The 10858-nt window shown below is 44.1% G+C and overlaps 1 non-coding gene across 1 annotated transcript; it reads left to right on the top strand.

Annotated features, from left to right (window-relative positions):
* Positions 1-9877: 9877 nt before the first annotated feature.
* On the top strand, positions 9878-10021 carry LOC113832415. Its single transcript, XR_003479689.1, has one exon. It is a non-coding gene; the product is annotated as a small nucleolar RNA SNORA48 (small nucleolar RNA).
* Positions 10022-10858: the final 837 nt, after the last annotated feature.

The following is a 10858-nucleotide window of genomic DNA, read 5'->3' as shown; positions in this document are numbered from 1 at the left end:
CCAGCACTTGGGAGGCAGAGGCAGGTGGATCTCTATGAGTTCGAGGCCAGCCTGATCTGCAGAGCAAGTTCCAGGACAGCCAAGGCTACACAGAGAAACCCTGTCTTAAACACAAACAAACAAACAAACAAAAATCCTCACAAGTGTACCCAGCCTCTTGGGTTTTAGTTAATTCCAGTGTGGTCAAGTTGACAACCAAGAACAGCTGTCTCAGTGATAAAGAGTGCACTGTGAGGCCCAGAAGATTCTCTCTTCTCCAAAGTATCTTTAGCCAACTAACTCTCCCCTCCCCCAGGGCACAGGGATTCCTGGGGCTGAAGGTGGGGTATTTTCCAATAGAAATCTTCAATTCAGATCAATCTCGAATAGTCACTGCTGAGAAGGGACTCAAGCCTTGGGCCCTCTCAGTATGCCTCTTTCACCTTCTCAGAAATAGGGCTGGACTATCCTTGAGTGGGAGGCAGAGAAACCCGCGAGCCTTTGAAACATGTGGACCCCAGATCTCAGCAGCACAGGACAAGGCATGGTCCCTCCACCTCCCATGGGAAAGTTCTTCTCAGATTCCTGGGTTCCCAGTGGATGCTGCCATTTGTTGGGGACAAAGTGGCCATCAAACACTGCTTAGGAGACTCCCGAGAGGCACAGGAGAGACCAAGTGCCCTAAAAGGGCATTCCTTCAGACACACCCCATGACTGGCCTCAGGTATACCTGAGTTCCTATTCATCACAACACTGTGCCCAGCACACACAATACCCTCAACAACGTAGGTGGGGATCACACAGGTGATGTCAAAGGCAGGCGGCAGAAGGAACGTGAGCATGACCGCTATGCTTTGTAGCCCTGCTAACAGCAGTCTCCAGAGTGGCCCTACCCATGTTAGGGCTAGATGGTTCTTCATTGACCTCTGCATTATGGGATCTTGAACTAGTGTCCCAGATTCTACCATTAAATAACAGTAAGGCTCTGCGACTGTGACAAAGCCATCTGCAAACATTACCAAATGTTGCAGGGGTGGCAATGTTGCCCCACTGACATTGGCTAAATTATAGCTAAATTATTTGCAGTGTCCATCAGCCTTGGTCCCCTCACAGGGTTTCAGACCCTGTGTTCTAAGATTTCCCCATTCTCTTTCTCAAAAAGTTGTGCTACTAAAACCTGGGCCCTTCCTCGGGACCTGCTTTTCTGTTCTTTCAAAATATGAGTGAATTCCAAGTCAATTATTAATGGAAAACAGACCCCAGTGGTTCACCTCCGCACTCCTTCCATTGTCACTGGAGCGCTTGGAAGCAATCCTATGACACCAGTCCTGTGTCACAAAGACTCAAGACAGCACAAGCTGGGATGGAGGAATGACGATGGTTTACATGACCCACTTGCCTCAGCTCATCGAGCCTGCAGGTTCCCTCCTGCCAGAGCCATGGAGCTTCCACAGGTACCTACACCACCCTTGAAATGGGACCCAAAGGCCAAATGAAGTACTCTGGAAGCTGAGGCAGGAGGGTCATAAATCCCAGGCTAGCCTGGGCTACAAAGTAAATCAACCGCCACCAGCTGGTGGGTGGGTGGGTGTGTGTGTGTGTGTGTGTGTGTGTGTGTGTGTGTGTGTGTGTTCCTCCCTACCCCTCCCCGAAAAAAAAAGGAAAGGTAAGGATTTTAGGAAGTATCCAAGTCTGGCCCTGAATCCGGTGTCCCCAGTTCCCACCATTGGCTTTTTTCAGAGTCCACTGGCTGGCACCACACGAGGATGAGAGAATGAGGGGCAAGAGCCCATTGCAGCAGCACTCCACAAGCTGGAGCAGCCTGTGACCTGAAGGCATTCCTCAGAAACAGTCACCACCCTTGAGTCAGCTCAGCCCCGGCAGCTAACGCTTATTCACAAACTACAATTTTAGCACAATGGGGCACAGCTAAGAGCTCCGAGAAACCCACCCACCTATGACATGCCAGTAAGCTGCTCAGCCCCCTCTGGTGGATGTCCTGTTAGTCATAGACAGCATCTGGCCCAGCTCCCCTGTCTCCCCCTTTTTTGTATCTCCAGACATTTTACTAAACAGACACTGAGTCAGAATAAGTTGGTTTAGCAATTAAAATCTGTGTGGGGGCTGCCTGAGGGAGCATGTGGCGGGTCTGGAAATAAATAGCCCTCCAGTATGGATCGTGCACGCACTGCAGAAGCCTAAATGTAATATGCATGAAGCCGAACAGAGGCGGGGCGCAAGGGGAGGGGCGGGGCGGGGTGGGAGGATTCCTTCTTTAGCTGTGATAGGAGAGACAACCTTTCACTTGCTGTCCTTAGGGGTTAAGAGCAGCGTGATTCTGTCAAAGGAAACATATACCTGGTTCTGAAAGAAGGAAGCTCCAGCAGGAACCTTGTTCAGGCAAGTCATACCCTCAGACAACACCCATTATGTTCAAAGAAATAGCCAGGTATTGAGCGCACACCATTTCCTAGTCCATACTCTGAGAAGTCAGGGACCGGATGCATTTTGAATAAACCTGGGAGAGGCCGAAGAGACCACCTCAGCTGCAGAAGGGAGCAAAAGCTGCCCGCAATGGTGGCCCTGGCTGAAAGCTTGTTACCAGGCCAGCTGTGTGGCTCTTCAGAACGGGTTACTTGTATCCTCTGCTGGTGAGAGCAGTCACCTTTCTCCGGCTTAACGACACCAAAGTTTAACTTTCATTTCCACAAGGATCTCCCACTCGGCTACAAAAGCTCCTGGATTTCAGGCTGGGCAGAGGATTGGAGGGTAAACACACTCTTTGCAATCACCTGTACCCCCCAAGCCACAGGCTCTTCCCCAGAGCTTGCCACTGACTCTTCCTAGCAGCAGAATCCAGCAAAGTTGCTGACAGCATGTCCAAGCTGGGCAGTACCCCCTACATAGAGCCTTCTCTGCACACTCTTGGAGGAAGGAGGAACAATACAGCCAAAGGTTCCGGTCAGTCTACTCTACAGCGGTGTCCTTAATCACAGACTCTGCTGAGAAGATGGGGAAAGCCCAAGAGTTTTGTTCCAGAAACAAACAACAACAAACCCCACATTTTATCTTGGGGCTGGAGAGGTGGCTCAGCAGTTAAGAGCACTTGGTACTCTTCCCAAAGACCCAGGTTCACAACTGCCTGTGACACCCATATACACACACCCGTATACATAAATAAAAGCAAAGCTTTTTAAGAATGCATTCCCCCATAATTAATAGTAAACATTCACAAAAACCTGTCCTGCTGCCCTGGTGTGACAAACACGCACTAAGTCTCTTTCCAGGTCCTTGAAGTTTAAGGATCACATTTTCCACCACACTAACCACCTTTCAGGCCTCAGTGACCTCAGCAACTGCACCTGCTGGAGTGGGGTAAGACACCTTCCTGGCTCGCTCACTCTCCAAAGCTGCCTTCTCTTGCCAGTGGCTACAACAGGCTAACCACAGGTCTAACCCAGGACCACTGGTCCACCTTACAGATGAGGACGCCAAGGCTGCGAGATGCAGTCACTTCCAAGAAAGCCACAAGCTTCCAGGCATCTGTGAGTGTGCTTCCAGCTCCTCGATTGCACCCAAAGTAAGCTCTCTGCATGAGCAGAGCAGACTTACATCCCAAAGTCCTTGGAGAGGAACTTGCTGCCAATCCTGCTTACCTTTGAGAGAATGGAAGCAGTGATGGGATGGCAATGGCCTTTGCCCTTTTGAAGAATTACCAAGCAGCAATTGCTAGGGCAGGGACTTTCAATCACATTTCCGTTACAGGACTAGATGGCTGTGTTGGCAAATGAACAGCACTCCATAGGGAGAGGCAGGACAAGCTCTAAAAGTTCCAGTCTGGTGTCTCAGGCTTTCTATTGTGCAATCAACACCATAGCCAGAAACAACCAGGGAAAGAAAGGGAGCTACTTGGGTACACATCCTGATCATAGTCCATCACTGAAGGAAGCCAAAGTAGGAACTAAGGGGGAAGGAAGCTGGAGACAAAAACGGAAGCAGAGGTCACGGAGGAGTGGTACTCCCCGGCTGGGTCCCCAGGTCCATGTGCTACCTTTCTTATAACCCCAGGAACAGCTCTGTCCAAGGGAGGTACTACCCACAGGGGGTTGGACTCTCCTACATCAATCATTAATCAAGAAAATGTTTCATAGCCTTACCTACAGGCCAAACTGATGGAGACAGTTTCTCAGCTGATGTTCTCTCTTTCCACAGGATCCTGTTGTGTCAAGTTGGCAAAAATAACTAGCCAGCACATCTAGTCTATATATCCAAATAAACACCCCTAAACACACACACACACACACACACACACACACACACACACAGGTACACACATGAACAGGCACAGGTACACAAACACACAGGCATGCATGTACACACATGCACTCATAAGTGCATGCTTAAATACACACACAATCCCATGTGCACTCACACAAATATATGCACGTTGGGGAGTGGGTAGGGGTGGGTTGGGGGTTTGGTGGGGGGCATGGGAGGATGGGAGAGTGAGGGAATGTGGCAACTGATATGTAAAATAAGATTGTTTCAAAAAATGAGCAAACTGAAAAAAACAAATACATGCACATGTGCATGAGCACTTACATGTGCACATTAGTGCACACACACATGCACACCATACACACACGCATGCACAAAAGTGCACATTCGTTCATTCACACGTATCCGTGCAGGCACACGTTCACATGCACACACCCACACAAACATGCATGCACAAACATGCATGCACAAACACGCATGCACGCATTCACACTCATAGACATGCACATGCATATACACACGAGTGCATGCACTCACATTCACACTTGCATGCTCATGAGCACACGCATGTGTTCACTCAAACACACACATGCGTACACACTCACTAGCACACAAGCACGCACTGAACAATGTATTCCCAGTAACTAGTCTCAGAATGATGGCTTGTCTCTCCTGTCCTTTCCAACTCATACCCTTGTCAACTAGCGCATTAGCCCATGCAGCACTATCAGAGCCTTTAACTCCCTAAACCACCAGGTATCTAACAAGTGGTCGCCTTTAAAAATCAGAGTTGGCTCACCACTGGACTACTGCTGCAGACAGTTCTCAACCTACAGTGGCTTGCTGCAAGTAAAGCCTGGTACCTGAGAAATTAGTCTAATAGACAAGGAGAAGGAATATATTGCATATATTATATTATACATGTAATATAAGAATGCACATAACAGAAGAAGAAAGAAGAAAAAAAGATCACACTGTACTCCAAACTAGTCTCTCCTGAACACTGAGAATACGGTCACTGAAAGAAGAGTGGCAAGCTGAATTAAAGGAACAGAGCAGCAAAACCAAAATTTACTTTGGCTTTTTGAGACAGGCTCTCACTATATAGCCTTGACTGGCCTGGAACTGACTAGGTAAACTAGGCTGGCATTGAATTCATAGAGTTCTGCCTCCTGAGTTCTGGTATTAAAGGCATAAGCAACAACAATATTAACCAACGACCTAACCCTAGATGGGCAGGTACCAGTACAAAAATACATATAACATAAAAACAAACCAAGATTGCTTGTGTATTTCAAACACTTACTAATCCTATATTAATGATCTCAATCACAATGACTTAGAAGGAATTTCAGATACAGAATTTTAAAAAAAATGGTTACAAATTTGAATAACAAACAACTTAGAGACTCCAAGACTTTTTACAAGAACACAGACATCTGAATAAAATAAATAAGTCAGCTCATGATAGGAAAATAGAACTTAAAGAACTAGAAATGGCCTGATATCCATGGTGGCACACACCTTTGATCTCAGCACTTGGGAGGCAAAGACAAACAGATCTCTGAGTTCGAGGCCAGCCTGGTCTACAGAGCATGCCAGGGCAGCCAGGGCTACACAGAGAAACCCTGTCTTGAAAAAAAAAAAACAAAAAACAAAAAAACAGAAAACAAAAACACAGCAGGTCAAATAAAAAATTCAATGGAAAGCCTCACCAATAGCATGGACCAAGGAGAAGATAGAATTATCAAGGTATGAACACAAAATAGAGGGATTGGATTATTCAGCCAAAGTCAATGATAATATTTTCAAAATGTATAAACAGAAAATTTAATAGGTCTGGGATGACATGTAAAACAAAGCCTACATATTACAGGTATACAGGAATAACTTCATGCAAAAAGCATAGAAAATATTTTTCATAAAACCATAGGAGAAAGTTTCTCAAATCTAGAGAAAGGGGAGACCATCTAGATACAAGAGGGAAACTGAAGACTGAGCAAACAGACCAGAAAAGAAACTCCCACTTCATATGATAATTAAGACACCAAATGTACAGGAAAGCTACAAAAGAGAAAGGCTGAGCCACATATAAAAGCAGGCCCTCCAGAATAACTCCTGACTTTTCAGTCCAAACCATGAAAGCAAGAAAGACTTGGAATGGTGTCTTTCAAACTGTGAAAGCCCACAATTGCCAGTGTGGTCTGATACACCCAGCAAAACCAACATATAACTGACAATGATAGACAAACCTTTCTGTGATAAAGACACGCTAAGAATCTATGAGCACTAAGTTAGTCCTAGAGAAGATACTAGAAGGAATACTTCAGGCTGAAGAAAAGATAAACTCATTCAAGCGACTATAAAAGGAAAAAAATAAATGATGATGAGACACAAGTTAAACAAAGGAGGATTAAGAATTTCCCAAACACTACAAAATCAACAAAATGCCAGGAAGCAATAAACAGCTTTCAGTACCAACCCTAGATATCGATGGTCTCAATTCCCCATCAAAAGACAGACTAGCAGATTGGATTAGAAAACAGAATCCTGGCTGGGTTGAGACAGTGCACGCCTTTAAACCCAGCACTGGAGAGGCAAAAGCAGACGGATCTCTGTGAGTTTGAGGTCAGCCTGGTCTCAGTCAGGGCTACACAGAGAAACTCTGTCAAAAAGAAAGAAAGGAGGGAAGGAGAGGGAGGGAGGGAAGGAAAGAGGGTGGTAGGGAGGGAGGGAAAGAGGGTGGGAGGGAGGGAGGGAGGGAGGGGGGGAGGAGGGGAGGGAGGGGGGGAGGGGGGGGAGGGAGGGAAAATAGAATTCTTTTTGCTGTCTCCAAGAAAAATATCATCAAATAAATGCTATCTAAAAGTGAAAGGATTAAAAAAAAAAAACAGCAATTAAAATAGGATCGGGAAACAATTTGACAAAACAGACTTCAAATCAGATTTTGCCAGAAGAGAACACAAGTGTTTATCTCATAGTGATCAAGAGAATAATCCATGAAGAGGAAACTAGTTTTAAATGCATACAGAAGTTCATCCATCAGTAAGCTGCTAGGTTATCATGTAGGAGGAAATAGCTAGAGATCTTAAGTGTGAATGGGATAAGAAGGATAATGTTCCAACCACTACAGCTGCCCAAATCTTCACCCTTCACTGTGATCAGAGAATGTCTCCCAAAAGCAATTTTCTTAAGATTTTAATCCCCAGATGAACCATATTTGGGAGAAAGTGATTTGGTGCAGAAAGCCTTAACTAAAAACAACAACAACAACAAAAAACAATTAATGCTGTTATCTTGGGAAATTTTAATTATGAGAGAGCGTTTGGTTCCCTTTCTTCCTCTTTAGCCTATTGGTTGTCTTCTTGAATGAGGACATCCAAAAAGATTGTAATCCTATGTTGATGGTCTCTTGATTTCAGGCTATGAGGATCTTGATCCAAGAATCAACAAGATCAGCGTCTACTAGATTAAAAATCACAGGTTAATTCTTACACAACAACAGTAGGTGACTCCAATATCCCACTCTGGCCATTAAATAGATCAACTGTACAAAACTCAGAGAATCATGAAGATATACTTTAAATATTTTTAATTCACTAAACTGGAAAACCTATAAGAAATCTATGGGTTTCTAGGTGCATATGACAAAGCAAGGTTAAACCAAAAGGAAGTAGAGAGTTAGAGCAGATTTACGAGAACCAGTGAGGTAAAACAAGAATCCAAAATCTCTCAGTGAAAACAAGTTCAGGGTCAGATAGATTCGTTGTAGAATTCCACCAAACCTTCAAGGAAGAGCTAATAACAACATTCCTCAAATTATTCTCTAAAATATAAAAGGAACACTCCTAAACTTTTTAAGTTTAATTTTATTACCTTGTACGTGTATAGGTGTTTTGCTTCCATGTATGTCTGTATGTTGTGTGTATGAATGCCAGGGAGGACGGAAGAGAGCTTTGGGCCCTCTGTAACTGGAGTTACAGATGTTTGTGAGCTGCCATGTAGAACTAGGAATCAAACCTGAGTCCTCTGGAAGAAAAGCTGGTGCTCTTAAGCACAGATGCATCTCTACAACCTCTGCCCCCCAGTGTTTTTATGAAGCCGATACTACCCTAGTACCAAAACCAGATAAAGGCCCAACAGAAAAAATATATATATAGGTCAGTCTCCCTGATGAACATAGATATAAAAATTCTCAATTAAATACTCATAGACAGAATTCAAGAACACATCCATATTAGTTCTTTTTCTGTTTGTAAGGTAAAATAGCATGGTGGTTTGAATAAGTATGGCCCCCATAGACTCATGTGTTTGAATGCTTGACCCATAGGGAGAGGCACTATTAGGAATTGTGGCTTTGATGGAGTAGGTGTGGCCCTTTTGGAGGAAGTGTGTCACTGTGGGTGTGGGCTATGAGGTCTCTTATGCTCAAGCTAGGCCCAGTGTTATAGACAGGCTCTTCTTCTGATGTCTGCAGATAAAGATGTAGAACTCTTGGCTCCTTCTCTGGCACAATGTCTGCCTGCATGCTGCTATGCTCCCTGTCATAGCAATAATGGACTGAACCTCTGAAACTCTAAGCCAGCCCCCAATTAAATGTTTTCCTTTATAAGAGTTGCTGTGGTCATGGTGTCTCTTCACAGCAACAGAACACTGACTAAGATAAACACTATGACCAAAAAGCACCTTGAGAGAGAATTTATTACAGTTTGCGGTTCCAGAGGGAGATCCCATTCTAAGCCTTGTTGTTCCTCCATCAAGGCTCCATACTCTAAAAGTTCCATAACTTCCCCCTACAAGGTAATACTTCCCAATAGTGCCATTTCCACGGGCTAAGTGTCGAAATAGATGAGCCTGTGGGGGGCATTTCTCATCTAAACCACAACAATATTCCAAATATCTGACACAATGACCAAGTTAGCCTCACTACAGGGATACAGGGGTAAGTTGGCATACATAAATCAATAAACATAATTCACTAATAAATGGGTTCAAGGACAGAAATCACATGATAATATCAATTTGTTCATAAAAGACCTTAGAAAAAATGCAACATCTCCTCCCGATAAAAATACTCTCAACATAATAAAGGCTATATGCTAAGCCTGCAGCTGCTACCATGTTAAGTGGGGAAAACCTCAAAGCCTTTTCACTAAGATCTAGAACAGGACAAGACGGTCTACTCTCACCACTTGTATTCAATATAGTGCCTGAAGTCCTCATTGCTAGAGCAGTAAGACAAAAAAAGGAATACAAGGATACAAACAGAGAAGAAGCTGAAGTACCCGCACTTGCAGATGACATGACTGTATTCATGAGAGAGCCCAAGGACTCCACCAGGAACCCCCTAGAGCTGATAAACATTTTCCGGAAAGAGGCAGGTTATAAAACTAACAATTCAAAGCCAGTAGCCTTTCTATATACCAAAGAGAAACATATTGAGGAAGAAATTCGGGAAACAATCCTATTCAAGATAGCCTCAAAAACTAAAATACCTGGATATTAACATATAGAGAAATGAAACTGGATTCTAGTCTCTCACCCTGCACAAAAGTCAGCTCCAAATGGGTCAAAGATCTCAGTTTTAGACCTGAAACTTCTAGAGAAAAGAGTATGGAAAACCCCCTGGCAATGGGCAGGGAGACACCTTGTTGGTGGTGGTGTTCTTATATCAGTCAGGGGCAGAGCAGATAGTAGCCCATTGATCATCCTACCTAGATGCCTGGCTTGGTGGCCAAAGCTGTTTCATGCCTAGGGCACATTAAGAAAAGAAAAGAAAAGAAAAGAAAAGAAAAGAAAAGAAAAGAAAAGAAAGAAAAGGAAAGAAAAAAGAAAAGGAGTATGGAGTACAGGTCAGCATGTTCTGGTAAGGACTCTCCGAATGAACATGGGTCATACAAAAAACAGTACCAAAAAGTGGGACCTCACAAGATTTACAAGTTTCTGTATTCTAAAGGAAAATTCTAACTGACTGAAGAGGCAGCCTACAAAATTGAAAAACAGTCTTTTCCAGCTAAACAGCTGATGGGAGCTCAGTATATCAAATACACAAAGAACTAAAAAACTAAATACCAAAATAAGAAACCCAATTTAAAAAGTGGGCTGTGACCTGGGTAGTGGTGCACACCTTTGATCCCAGCACTTGGGAGACAGAGGCAGGTGAATCTCTGTGAGCTCAAGACCAGCCTGGTCTACAAAGCTAGTTCCAGGACAGCCAAAGCTACCCAGAGAAACCCTGTCTTGACAAACAAAAAAATAAAAAGGCTTGCCATTCTTAGCCATCAGAAAAAAATCAAATAAAAACTACTTTGAGATTTCATCTCACTTGAGTTAGAGTAACTAAGATTAAGAAAGCAAACAATAACACATGCTGCTGAAGATGTAAACAACAAGGAATCCTCACGCACTGCGTGCGAACTGGTGCAGTCACCATGGAAGTCGATGTGCAGGTTCCTCCGAAGGCTAGCAGTCAGTCTACCATACGACCCAGCCATACCTCTCCCGGGAACATATCCAGGTGGATTCTATTCCTATGACGCAGATGTGTGCTCATCAATGTTCATTTTTATTCTGTTTCACAACAACTAGAACATGGAAACAG

This window comes from Cricetulus griseus (genome assembly GCF_003668045.3).
Source record: "Cricetulus griseus strain 17A/GY chromosome 1 unlocalized genomic scaffold, alternate assembly CriGri-PICRH-1.0 chr1_1, whole genome shotgun sequence".
NCBI lineage: Eukaryota > Metazoa > Chordata > Mammalia > Rodentia > Cricetidae > Cricetulus > Cricetulus griseus.
Note: the sequence above shows the minus strand (reverse complement) of the source record. Positions and strands in the feature narration are given on the sequence as shown.